General features: G+C 44.4%; 1 long non-coding RNA gene across 1 annotated transcript; it reads left to right on the forward strand.

The window, feature by feature from the left end:
- Positions 1-5,656: 5,656 nt before the first annotated feature.
- Positions 5,657-11,480, forward strand: LOC136578876 (uncharacterized). Its single transcript, XR_010786672.1, has 3 exons — positions 5,657-5,762; positions 9,475-9,591; positions 10,845-11,480. It is a non-coding gene; the product is annotated as an uncharacterized lncRNA (long non-coding RNA).
- The last annotated feature ends 609 nt before the right edge of the window (positions 11,481-12,089 follow it).

The raw sequence follows: 12,089 nt of genomic DNA on the forward strand, positions 1-12,089 counted from the left end.
CTCCATACAATACCTGGGAGTACAAATCACAAGATACTCTGCCAGACTCTACAAAACAAACATTGAATCCTACATAAAAAAACTGGAAAACACCCTAAATCTATGGAAAAACTTTACACTGCCTTTCACGGGGAGGGCAAATCTTTTAAAAATGACGGAGTTTCCACGCTTATTATACATCTTACATTCCTTACCTGTATTTCTAAAACTAAAGGACATGAAAAAAATGAACTACCTCTACAGAAATTTTATTTGGGAGGGTCCCCGTAAACTTTTGCATTTTGTGGCGGCGGCTGGGGTGAAAGCTATTCTACAAATGTGGATACAACCGACAATTCCCCCTTTTAAGTTGTTCCTGGATAAACTAGCCTTTCTGTTCCACATGGACTGGGCCGAAACGTCACTTTTCAAAGAAAAAATGGTGCAGTCATTTTTCGCAACATGGGGGAGCCTTGTCCAAATGCTGTCACAAAGGGTAAAAGAAAAACTGAGGAATTGCTTTTATTATATGTGCTGATTTCAGGAACAAATGGTATTAGAAGATCCTCCTGTTTAGGTGTAATATGTTGGTCGTGCTGGGGCCGTGGGGGACCTAATACCTTCTCCCAAAAATCTCCGCCAGATAGGCAATGGTCTGTTTTATGGATAGAAAGCAGCCATGAACGACTCAATTCAAGATAACAACAAAAGGAGATAATCCATGAAATGGTTGTTATGGCAGGTCTTGATTTTAGTTTTTCATAAAATATGTTATTTGTTAACAGGAAAAACAAAAAAAATTTTGGATCAAGAATGTATCTAAATAAATATTAGATGGCAGATATCAGAAGTCTATTATATAGTTGGTATAATGTAATTCTAAAATTCAAGATGCCATCAAAAGAAATAATATTGTAATTATTCCCGATTGTTCAATAAAAACATTTAAAAAAAAAAAAGATACTTTATGTTAAGCTGCTTTCCACCGGTGGAGAAGAGAAGTCAAGGAAAAACCAGGCTTTGTTCATCTTAATAAGTGTAAGCCTGTCGGCACTGGCAGTTGACAGGCGGGTACGCTTATCCATGATAATCCCTCCAGCAGCACTAAACACCCTCTCTGATAACACGCTAGCAGCAGGGCAGGCCAGCTCCTTCAAGGTGTACAGTGTAAGTTCATGCCACGTGTCCAGCTTTGACACCCAGTAGTTGTATGGAGGAGAGGGATCATGGAGGACATTGGTACAGTCGGCTATGTACTCCCTCAACATCTTTTTACAGTGCTCCCTCCTACTCAGCCTAGATTGGGGAGTGGTGACACAGTTTGGCTGGGCTGCCATAAAACTGGCAAAGGCCATGGAGAGTGTTCCCCTGCCTGCGCTGGACATGCTGCCTGTTCCCCCTTGTCTCCCCAGCTAGTTGGCCCACTGAACTACGTCCTCTACTGCTAGCGTTGTCAGATGGGAACTTTAGTATCAGCTTTTCCACCAGGGCCTTGTGCTATTGCATCACTCTCGTATTCCTTTCCTCTTCGGGAATGAGAGTGGAAAGGTTCTCCTTATACCATGGGTTGAGAAGGGTGAACACCCAGTAATCTGTGTTGGCCAGAATGCGTCTAACGCGAGGGTCACGGGAAAGGCAGGTCCCAGTACGCAACACATCGCTGTCCTCACTAGGAGGATGACTCTCAGTCTCCTCCTCTTCTTCAGCCCATACACGCTGAACAGATGTGAAGGAAGTAGCATGGGTACCCTCTGCAGTGTGGGCAGCAGTCTCTCCCCCCTCCTCCTCCTCTTTCAATATGCGCTGAGAAACAGACCTGAGGGTGGTCTGGCTATCAAGCGACGTATTGTCATCCCCCATCTCCTGTTCTATCCGCAAAGTATCGACCTTAATGCTTAGCAGTGACCAGCAGCAGGCAAAGCAGCAGGATGGTTACGCTGACAATGGCGGCATCGCTGCTCACCATTTGTGTTGACTCCTTGAAGTTTCCTAACACCTGACTGATGTCAGACATCCATGCCCACTCCTCTGTGAAGAATTGCGGAGGCTGACTACCACTCCGACGGGCAGCTGGTATTCAACAATGGCTCTACGCTGCTCACAAACCCTGGCCAACATGTGCAAAGTTGAATTCCCATGCGTGTCCTGAGGGTGGCAGCATCTGTGGTGGACTTTCTGAAATGTGCGCACATGCGATGCACCTTGCTGAGCAGCTCAGACAAATTGGGGTAGTTTTTAAGAGCGCGCTGAACCACCAGATTGAACATGTGGGCCAGGCATGGTACATATTTTAGTCCGCCAAGCTGCAGACCACCAGGTTACGCCCATTGTCACACACGACCATGCCTGGTTGGAGGTTCAGTGGCAAAAGCCACAGATCTGTCTGCTCCGTCAAATCCTGTAACAGCTGTTGGGCGGTGTGCCTCTTGTCACCTAAGCTCAGGAGTTTCAGCACGGCCTGTTGACGCTTCCCCATGGTAGTGCTGCAGCGCCTTGAGCTACCGACTGAAGGTGACGTGCTCACAGATGGTAATTGAGTGGTGGAGGAGGAGGAGGAGGGGGGGTTGGAAGAGGTGGCATAGTAAGCTGGAGAAACCATGACCGAGGTAGGACCCGCAATCCTCAGTGTGGGTAGCACGTGAGTGGACCCAGGGTCAGACTCGGTCCCAGCCTCCACCAGGTTAACCCAATGTGCCAACAGGGAGATGTAGTGTCCCTGCCCACCAGCACTTGTCCACATGTCGGTGGTTAAGTGGACCTTCCCAGTAACTGCGTTGGTAAGGGCGCGGTTGATATTCCGTAACACATGCTGGTGTAGGGCGGGGATGGCACAGTGGGAAAAATAGTGGCAACTGGGGACCGAGTAGCGAGGGATGGCCACCGCCATGAGGTTGCAGAAAGCCTCAGTTTCTACCAGCCTATATGGCAGCATCTCCCGGCTTAGCAGTTTGGAGATATGCACGTTTAGCGATTCTGCAGGCAGGTGGTTGGCTGCATATTTTCGCTTTCCGTCCAACGCTTGTGTTAGCGACAGCTGAATGCTGCACTGGGATACATTGGTGGAGGCAGTGGAGGACTGTGCAGGTGAAGGTGTGGGTGCAAGGCAAGAGACGCTCGTGCCTGCATCCTGGGAGGGGAATTGCATCTCAGTGCCAGCATGTGACACAGGGGAAGAGGCAGGGGTGTGACCCACAGGCAGTGAATGGCCTTTGTTCCACCTCGTCGGGTGCTTAGCTATCATATGCCCGCGCATGCTGATGGTGGTCAGGCTGGCAGTGGTGGCTCCCCTGCTGATCTTGGTGTGGCACTGGTTGGTAAGCCCTGTCTTCAGTAGGCTTACCAACCCAGGTCGGGTTAGTCACCTCATCATCCACCAACTCTTCCTCTGAATCCTCAGTCTGCTCCTCACTCAGACTTACTGCCCTAACAACAACCTCACTGACAGACAACTGTGTCTCATCGTCATCATCAACAAATATCTCTTGAGACACTACTTGGAAGTCCCCACACTCATCACCCTGAGACTGTGAAAGGTCCAAATTTTGGGCATCGGTCACAACAAACTCCTCAAGTGGCTCATGAACCATTGTTTGCAACTCAGGGAAGGGACCTGAGAACAGTTCCTGTGAGTATGCCTGTTCTGAATCTCTCCTTTTCCTGGAGTGACCAGGCTGGGAGGAAGGAGGAGCAGCCTGAGGATTCACAGGTCCAGTCCTTTGGCTAGCGTGAGTGGACTGCGTGGAAGACAGGGTGTTGGATAAAGTACTGGACACATTATCCGCTATCCATGTCATCACCTGATCGCACAGTTGTGGTTTTAATAATGGTCTACCACGCGGACCTGCAAAATGGGAGATGAAGCTAGAGAGCGTATATACGCGACATTCTACTTCTCCCTCAGCAGCAGGCACTGTTTCACCCCGCCCAGGACCTCGGCCTCTGCCCACACCCTCATTTGGATGCCCATGTCCTCATCCTCGACCCTTACCCCTAGTGTTGATCATGTTGTATAATGCACTGCATCAAAATGCTATGCAAACTGCGAGGTATTTTGCATATGCTTTAAGACAAAAACAAATAAAAAGATGAAAAATGAGAGGAGTTTTGTTAGTTTCTATATAGTCTGTGCACACCAGTTGCAGTATACTGTATAGAACTGGTAACAGTAAGCAGTATACAGCTAGCATGCTTGTGAATGCTTTGTGCGCACTACTGGTCCCAGGCAGCCAAACTGATGATGCACAAAAGTGGAGTTGTAGTCCTAAAAAGGACTGTTGAGTTCTTTGAATATGGATCCCTGTCTAAACGCTCCTTCTTACCTACACTAACGCTCTCCCTCATTCACAGCAGCTCTGTCACTCAGCTTATCCAGCCTCCATGTGAGGCAAGCATCAGGTGACCTGAGTTTTTATGATCACAGGTCACCTGTTCTGGCCAACCAATCACTACTATAGACGTGCACAGGGTTGGCACGTCATAGAAGTAGCTGCCAAAGCCTTACCTGCATGTTCATTGGCTAAAAAAGCCGTTAAACATGTGGGGAGGAGAGGGTGAAATTTTCTCGAACACCGCGTGGTACTCGCTCGAGTAACGAGTATTTTTGAGTATGCTAATGCTCGAACGAGCATCAATCTTGGATGAGCATGCTCGCTCATCTCTATTAACCATCCTAAGTCTGATCAGTAGGGGTCTACACACTGAGGCCCAACCGATCCGGAGTATGAGGGTTCCGTGTCCCCCTCTCCTCTTCACTGTGGGCTCAGTGCATCCCCCACAGGCAGGAGGGTATTGAATTAAGTGGCGTTCATGCATGCATGGCACCGCTCCATTAATTGTCAGTGGGACTGCTGGAGAATGCTTCTACACAGCCATTATCGTCAGCCCCATTGAAATGGAGTGGCACCATACATGTGTGACTGCCGCTCCGTTCAATCCACTGCATGTGGGTGTAGCAAACCCTCACTGAGGGGAGAGAGGAACACAGAAACCCCATTCTTGGGATCAGACCCCGGCAATCAGACTTTTATCATCAATCCTATTTTCAAATTATCCCTTTAATAGGCTGATATCCATTTCAGCCCTAGGAATCTTCACTAGGCCCAGGGCTGCCATGGCAACCCATCCCTACCCCTGGATTGCATCACAGACGCCTATGGAGAGACTCTCCTCCCTCCCACAAATGACTTGAATACTGTGGGCATGTCTGATTGGTTAAACGGCCATTATCGGTGGTAGCTGATGTGAACCCCTCAGGCACAGGCCGGGATGCCCCCTATATTTCCATACCTGTGGTGGCCTATGGAGAAGCACTGTACGTAACTCCTTACAGGATCAATGTTTCCTGTATACATCAAGAGATTTTCTCATTGTATAGACAGAGTGTAATAACAAACCCTAATACAAATAATGGGTATGAAGTGTTTACCCATACAAAGAGCGGTTTCCCACGTGTTTTTATTGTGGCATACCTCAGATATTAGGGAGGGGCCCCATGACTGTACTGTTATATCACATGTTATTACAGCTTATATCCTGGTTAATACATGATTTCTAGCAATTATAAAATAGATTACTTCCTGTAATTAGACAAATCCTTTATACGTTTTGTGTCACCCACTGGGCAACATTTTTCTTGTCTAATGTAGGTGGTAATAATGGGAGGGTAATGGGTATAAAACACAAGGACCTCCTAGAACATCATCACACACTGATGAACCTGACGACCATGAGAGGTACCGTTGTCATCTACCTAGTGGCTGCCACTGCCTTCACCGTGCCTATAGGTAGGATGCCGTGCCTATAGCAAAGGACAGATTATCTATCTATCTACCTATCTATCTATCTCCTATCTATCTCCTATCCATCTATCTATCTATCTATCTATCTATCTATCTATCTGTCTGTCTCATATATATCTCATATCTATCTATCTGTCTCATATCTATCTATCTATCTCATATCTATCTATCTATCTATCTATCTATCTATCTCTTATCTACCTATCTCTCTATCTATCTCATATCTATCTATCTATCTATCTATCTATCTATCTATCTATCTATCCCATATCTTTCTATCTGTCTCATATCTATCTATCTCCTATGTATCTATCTATCTATCTATCTATCTCATATCTATCTATCTATCTATCTATCTATCTATCTATCTATCTGTCTCATATCTATCTATCTATCTGTCACATACCTATCTATCTCATATCTATCTATCTGTCTCATATATATCTCTCTATCTATCCCATATCTATCTATCTATCTATCCCATATCTATCTATCTATCTATCCCATATCTATCTATCTATCTATCTATCTATCTATCTATCTATCTATCTATCTATCTATATCCATCTATCTATCTCCTATCTATCTATCTATCTATCTAGCTATCTATCTATCTATCTATCTCATATCTATCTATCTATCTATCTATCTCATATCTATCTATCTATCTATCTATCTATCTATCTATCTATCTATCTATCTATCTCATATCTATCTATCTATCTCATATCTATCTATCTATCTATCTATCTATCTCATATCTATCTATCTGTCTCATATCTATCTCATATCTATCTATCTATCTTTCTATCTGTCTCATATCTATCTATTTATCTATCTATCTGTCTCATATCTATCTATCTATCTATCTCATATCTATCTGTCTCATATCTATCTATCTGTCTCATATCTATCTCATATCTATCTATCTATCTTTCTATCTGTCTCATATCTATCTATTTATCTATCTATCTGTCTCATATCTATCTATCTATCTCTCTCATATCTATCTGTCTATCTATCTATCTATCTATCTATCTATCTATATATCTATCTATTTGTCTCATATCTATTTCTCTATCTATCCCATATCTATCTACTTAGGCCGCCTGTCCACGGGCGATGCGAAGTCCCGCAGCAGATCTCCGCCGTGGGAGCCGCCGCCTGGGAGCAGGAGCCACTGCCGATTCTCCACCGGTCAGCCCTATCTGATACATAGGCTGGCCGCGGAGAATCGTGGCAATTTGCAGCATGCTGCGAATTGCCCGCTGCTAAGCAATGCTATGGAAAGCGTCGGCTGGCGTGATTCGCTGGCGGTTTACTACCGGCGAAATCACACCCGTGGACAGGCACCCTTACTGTAGCTGAGTTTAGCATTGTTTCTTTATTCTATTGGTGGGTTATATAAGAATAATCACCTCACACCATCTGATGTGCATACAGTGGATATAATAAGTTTACACACCCATGTTAAAATGCCATGTTTTTGTCATGTTAAAAAGCGCTCCAAATCTGTCAGACTGTGAGGGCATCTCGTGTGTAGCGCCCTCTTCAGGTCACCCATAGATCTTCAGTGGGATTCAGGTCTGGGCTCTGGCTGGGCCATTCCAAAACGTTGATCTTCTTCTGGTGAAGCCCTTCTCTTGGTGAATTTGCCATCTGCTTTGGGTCGTCATTCTGAAGGAAGCCTAAGGCTTTTTGGGCCAAAATGGATTGATATTTGGACCTTTTCATAATTCCCTCCACCTTGACTAAAGCCCCAGTTCCGGCAGCAGAACAGCCCCCCACATAATACTGCCCTCACCATCTTCACTATGGGCCTGGTGGTCTTCTGGTGATGCACAGTGTTGGTTTTGTGTCGAACATACTTTTTGGAATTCTGGCCAACAAGTTCCCCCTCGGTCTCATCAGACAGAACACTTTCTCCACAGACTCCTGGCAGACATGATGGGGGTTTGGGCAAAATATATGCCAGGCTTGGATGTTCTTCTGTCTTACCCCCCACCTCATAATCCTAGACATATGAAGAATACGGGAGATGGTTGTCACATGACTACACAACCAGTACTTGCCAGAAACTCCTACAGCTCCTTTATTGTTGCTGTCGGCCTCTTAGCTGCCTCCAGCACCATGTAATGTCTTGGAGATATCTTACCCCCTTCTCCTGACTGACACCTTCCAACAATCAGATCCCTTTGATGCTCTGTAAGATTTTTATGGACCAACTAAGAAAATGTCAGGAAAATCCTAGAAGAGCCGAACTTTATACGGGGGAATCAGAATCCCTGTAAGTAATGGCAGCGGAGTGCTGACTACTATCTATCAGGAGGTTACATGTGGTTGGCTGATTCTGAACACAACCCCATCCCTAAATATAAGAGGGTGTGAATACTTATACAATCGCATTTTATTTTTAAACCCTAAAAAGATTTCAGTTTGTTTTCCAATGGAATTGTACAGATAACGAGGCGTGTGGGAGGGGGAAAGAAATTGGAAACGAATCATCTTTGGTTTTTTGTTTTTTTTATAATGACAAAAATAAAGCATTTTAACAGGGGTGTGTAGACTTTTTATATCCACTGTATATGCCAGATTAGCGCAATCTTTATGGAGAACACTGGGAAGCTGAGCATGCTCCGTACATGACAGTTGCTTGCTGTAAAACACAGCTGATTCCCAACCGCAGTGACGAGGATAAGAGATAACTCTGATACCAGCTATTTAACCATTTAGATACTGTATTCTGTGCTCTCGTCAGCATTTAGATGTCTGGACAGAGGAAGACCCTTCTGTCCCCCCTGATTCGACTGACCCCACACCACAAGATTGCAGTGTGCCATTCGGTTGGTCTGGCATCCAGCGTAGACAATTCTCTGTCAGCTAAACACATCAGCCGAAGGTGCAGAACTAGAGATTTGTGGTACCTTGTTACAATGTATCAGTCGGGAGTCCAGGCTTCTTAGCTCTCAAAGCATTGTCTACACTGCATACAAATGAATCCACTTCTCACCTGTATGAGCAGGATGAGTTATGTACAGGGTTACTGCCTCTGAATGTAAATGTGATGAAGCAGGTGTGGACCCACCATGTAACTGACCAATTTAGCTTTCCCACCATGCAACTGACCAATTTGGCCTTGGGCTACACTTGGAGCCAGCACCTAGAGGTACTCTGGTTTTCATTTTTTAACCTCTCCAAGTGGGATGTGGTCTTAGCTGGAGGGACTCCCAGGCTGTAGTGGCAGCTGACACAGGCAGGTCAGAACCACCAAAGTGCAGAATCGGAGGGATAGGCAGAGACATAGTCTATATCAAAGGCCGAGGCCAGACATGCATGCACCATAGAGGAAGCACAAATGATATAGAAGATGGTGTGGCGTCTGCAGCACAGAGGGCACCAGCACTTCCAATGACTATGACCGGTGGGAGGAGGAAATGAGGAAAACCGTTGGCCGCTGCCAATGACCATTACGATAAACAAGGGTTTTCTCATTCACTGACAGCAGGAAATATTTAAAATGTTGAGGAATTGAGACACAAATTATAATAGAAGGTTGTGGAACTTCTCATTTATACAAAAACAATTTTAATAGCTTTGTCTAGGGTGTCTACTGAATACATTTACATACAGAAGATGTGACAATCGAGTGGTCAGATCTAATAGTTCCATCAACTACGTTCATATTTGTCCCCCACAGCTCATGGACTGCAATGTTATGTCTGTCCATCACCAACTCCTTCTCTGGAATGTAACATAACAGAAACCTGCGCAATTGAAGAGACTTGGTGCTTCACTAGAATCTACGGACCTGGAGGTAAGGAGAAAATGTATTAACAATGGTTAGAATTAGTGTCAATACATAGATTATTATCCACACTCAGTCACTGTTTACATACACTATGTTGACAGAAGCATTGGACGCACATAGAAGGTGATGGAATTCGATTTTCTTCACATTTTTCAATATTGGGTTGGGCCGCCTTTGACCTCAATGACTGCAGTAACCCCCTAGGCTGCTTTCCACCAAATTCCCATAGATGTGTGGAGGGATCTACCTCCAGTCCTCGAGGAGCATTTCAGATGGTGATGCGGGGGATGATGGACATGTTGGGCTTGCAGTGTTCTTGTTCGGCCCAAAGATGTTCGATGGGATTGGGATCTGGACTTTTGCAATGAAGTTGTCAGATGTTCTGCTCCTCAAACTAAGCCTTAATCCTGTGTGCCACGTTACATGGTGTTACAGAGCTGCACTCACTATTCTGCTGGTGGAGTCACTGTGTACATACATTACTTATCCTGAACTGATTCTGAGTTGCATCTTGTATTATACTCCAGAGCTGTACTCACTATTCTGCTGGTGGAGTCACTGTGTACATACATTACTTATCGTGTACTACTCCTGAGTTACATCCTGTATTATACTCCACAGCTGCACTCACTATTCTGCTGGTGGAGTCACTGTGTACATACATTACTTATCCTGTACTGATCCTGCGTTACATCCTGTATTATACTCCAGAGCTGCACTCACTACTCTGCTAGTGAAGTTACTGTGTACATACATTACTTATCCTGTACTGATCCTGAGTTATATCCAGTATTATACCCCAGAGCTGCACTCACTATTATGCTGGTGGAGTCACTGTGTACATACATTACTTATCCTGTACTGATCCTGAGTTACATCCTGTATTATACTCCAGAGATGCACTCACTATTCTGCTGGTAGAGTCACTGTGTACATACATTACTTATCCTGTACTGATCCAGAGTTACATCCTATATTATACTGCAGAGCTGCACTCACTATTCTGCTGGTGGAGTCACTGTGTACATACATTACTTATCCTGTACTGCTCATGAGTTACATCCTGTATTATACTCCAGAGCTGCACTCACTATTCTGCTGGTGGAGTCACGTACATACATTACTTATCCTGTACTGATCGTGAGTTACATCCAGATATAAAAAAATGGCTCCTATCTTTCTATGACCACGTATTTGGCCTTATTTGCTGACTATATTCATATTCTTATATTATTTTCACTCTGTTTTATCTTTTTAAGCCTACCCTTTCAATAAAAACCAGCTGGTGGTCCAGGGCTGTACCGACAAGTGTGATCCCAGTAATCCAAATAATTTGGGGGTGACAAGACCCACTTGGTGTTGCAAGTCCGATACATGTAATATTGCTAGTAAAGTACCAGGTGCCAAGTTAGTCACCTGGGAAACCGTAATGATTGGGATATGTGCCAGCACCGTACTCCAAAACTGGGGATAAGAAGATTTATCCGGGAGAATAGACTGAAACCCATAAAGAGGTGCACAAGTACGGTCCTTCTACAGATGTCACCAAGAATCCTAAACAAGCAAGGAATCACCAACTTTATACACACTCAAGTCCAATGTCTTCCATAATGATGATCAACGTTTCCAAACCAAGACGTTCATCCCCTAACAATAAGACATCGTCATCATTGGACAACCTTGTTTCATAGTTTAAGTTCCTCTCCCGCAATTACTGAACAAACTGATGTCTCCACCATGACCTTCACAGTCAGAGAATCACGATGTCCTTGTAAGCAATGGATTTGGATGCTTTTAATTGCCTATACTTGATTTATCTGTTGACCAAGAGCTCGAAGGTTGGGACTATTGTTTTTATTCTGGTTCCTATGTTTGCTTTCCATGTCCTAAATGTGCACTTAGGTTTTGCCTCGGGACAACCCCTTTAATACAGGCTTGATTGCAAATCTAAACATCCTTTGCGATATCCTATGCTGTTCTGTTTCCTGGTTTCTACTTCTAGAATGTTTTGTTCTGTTAAACATTTTAGAGTTAACTTTTTGGAAATGAGAGAACTTTTTCAGAAAGGATAGTAAAAACACTCTTTACCACCTAACAAGCCAAGAGAGTCAAAAGGGAATGTGGAAGAATCCGCCTATTAGAAGACCGGTGGACCAATATTATAAGTGGGTTCATTATAAATTGGGCTTTGAAGGTTCATCAGTGGTTAATGTGATCTATAGTTGACTATAGAGCAGATTACAAACCACTATATTTATAACTTTTTGGGGATTTTATTTTACAAATTGGCCTAGACTAAGCAGAGTTGAATTAAAGGCGACGCCTGTTTGTGGCCTATCCTTTTGACAGGTCATCAATAGTAGAGTGGCGGGAGTCCTTTACTTGGCATCACTGTTTGTCGGGCTGGTGCAACTACGCACTGAACTAATTTCTGTAGGAAGCATACAGCTCCGTTGTTATAACAGTGACCAGGCTTGGTATTGCAGGTCGTTTCGTACTGAAGT

This window comes from Eleutherodactylus coqui, chromosome 9 (genome assembly GCF_035609145.1).
Source record: "Eleutherodactylus coqui strain aEleCoq1 chromosome 9, aEleCoq1.hap1, whole genome shotgun sequence".
NCBI lineage: Eukaryota > Metazoa > Chordata > Amphibia > Anura > Eleutherodactylidae > Eleutherodactylus > Eleutherodactylus coqui.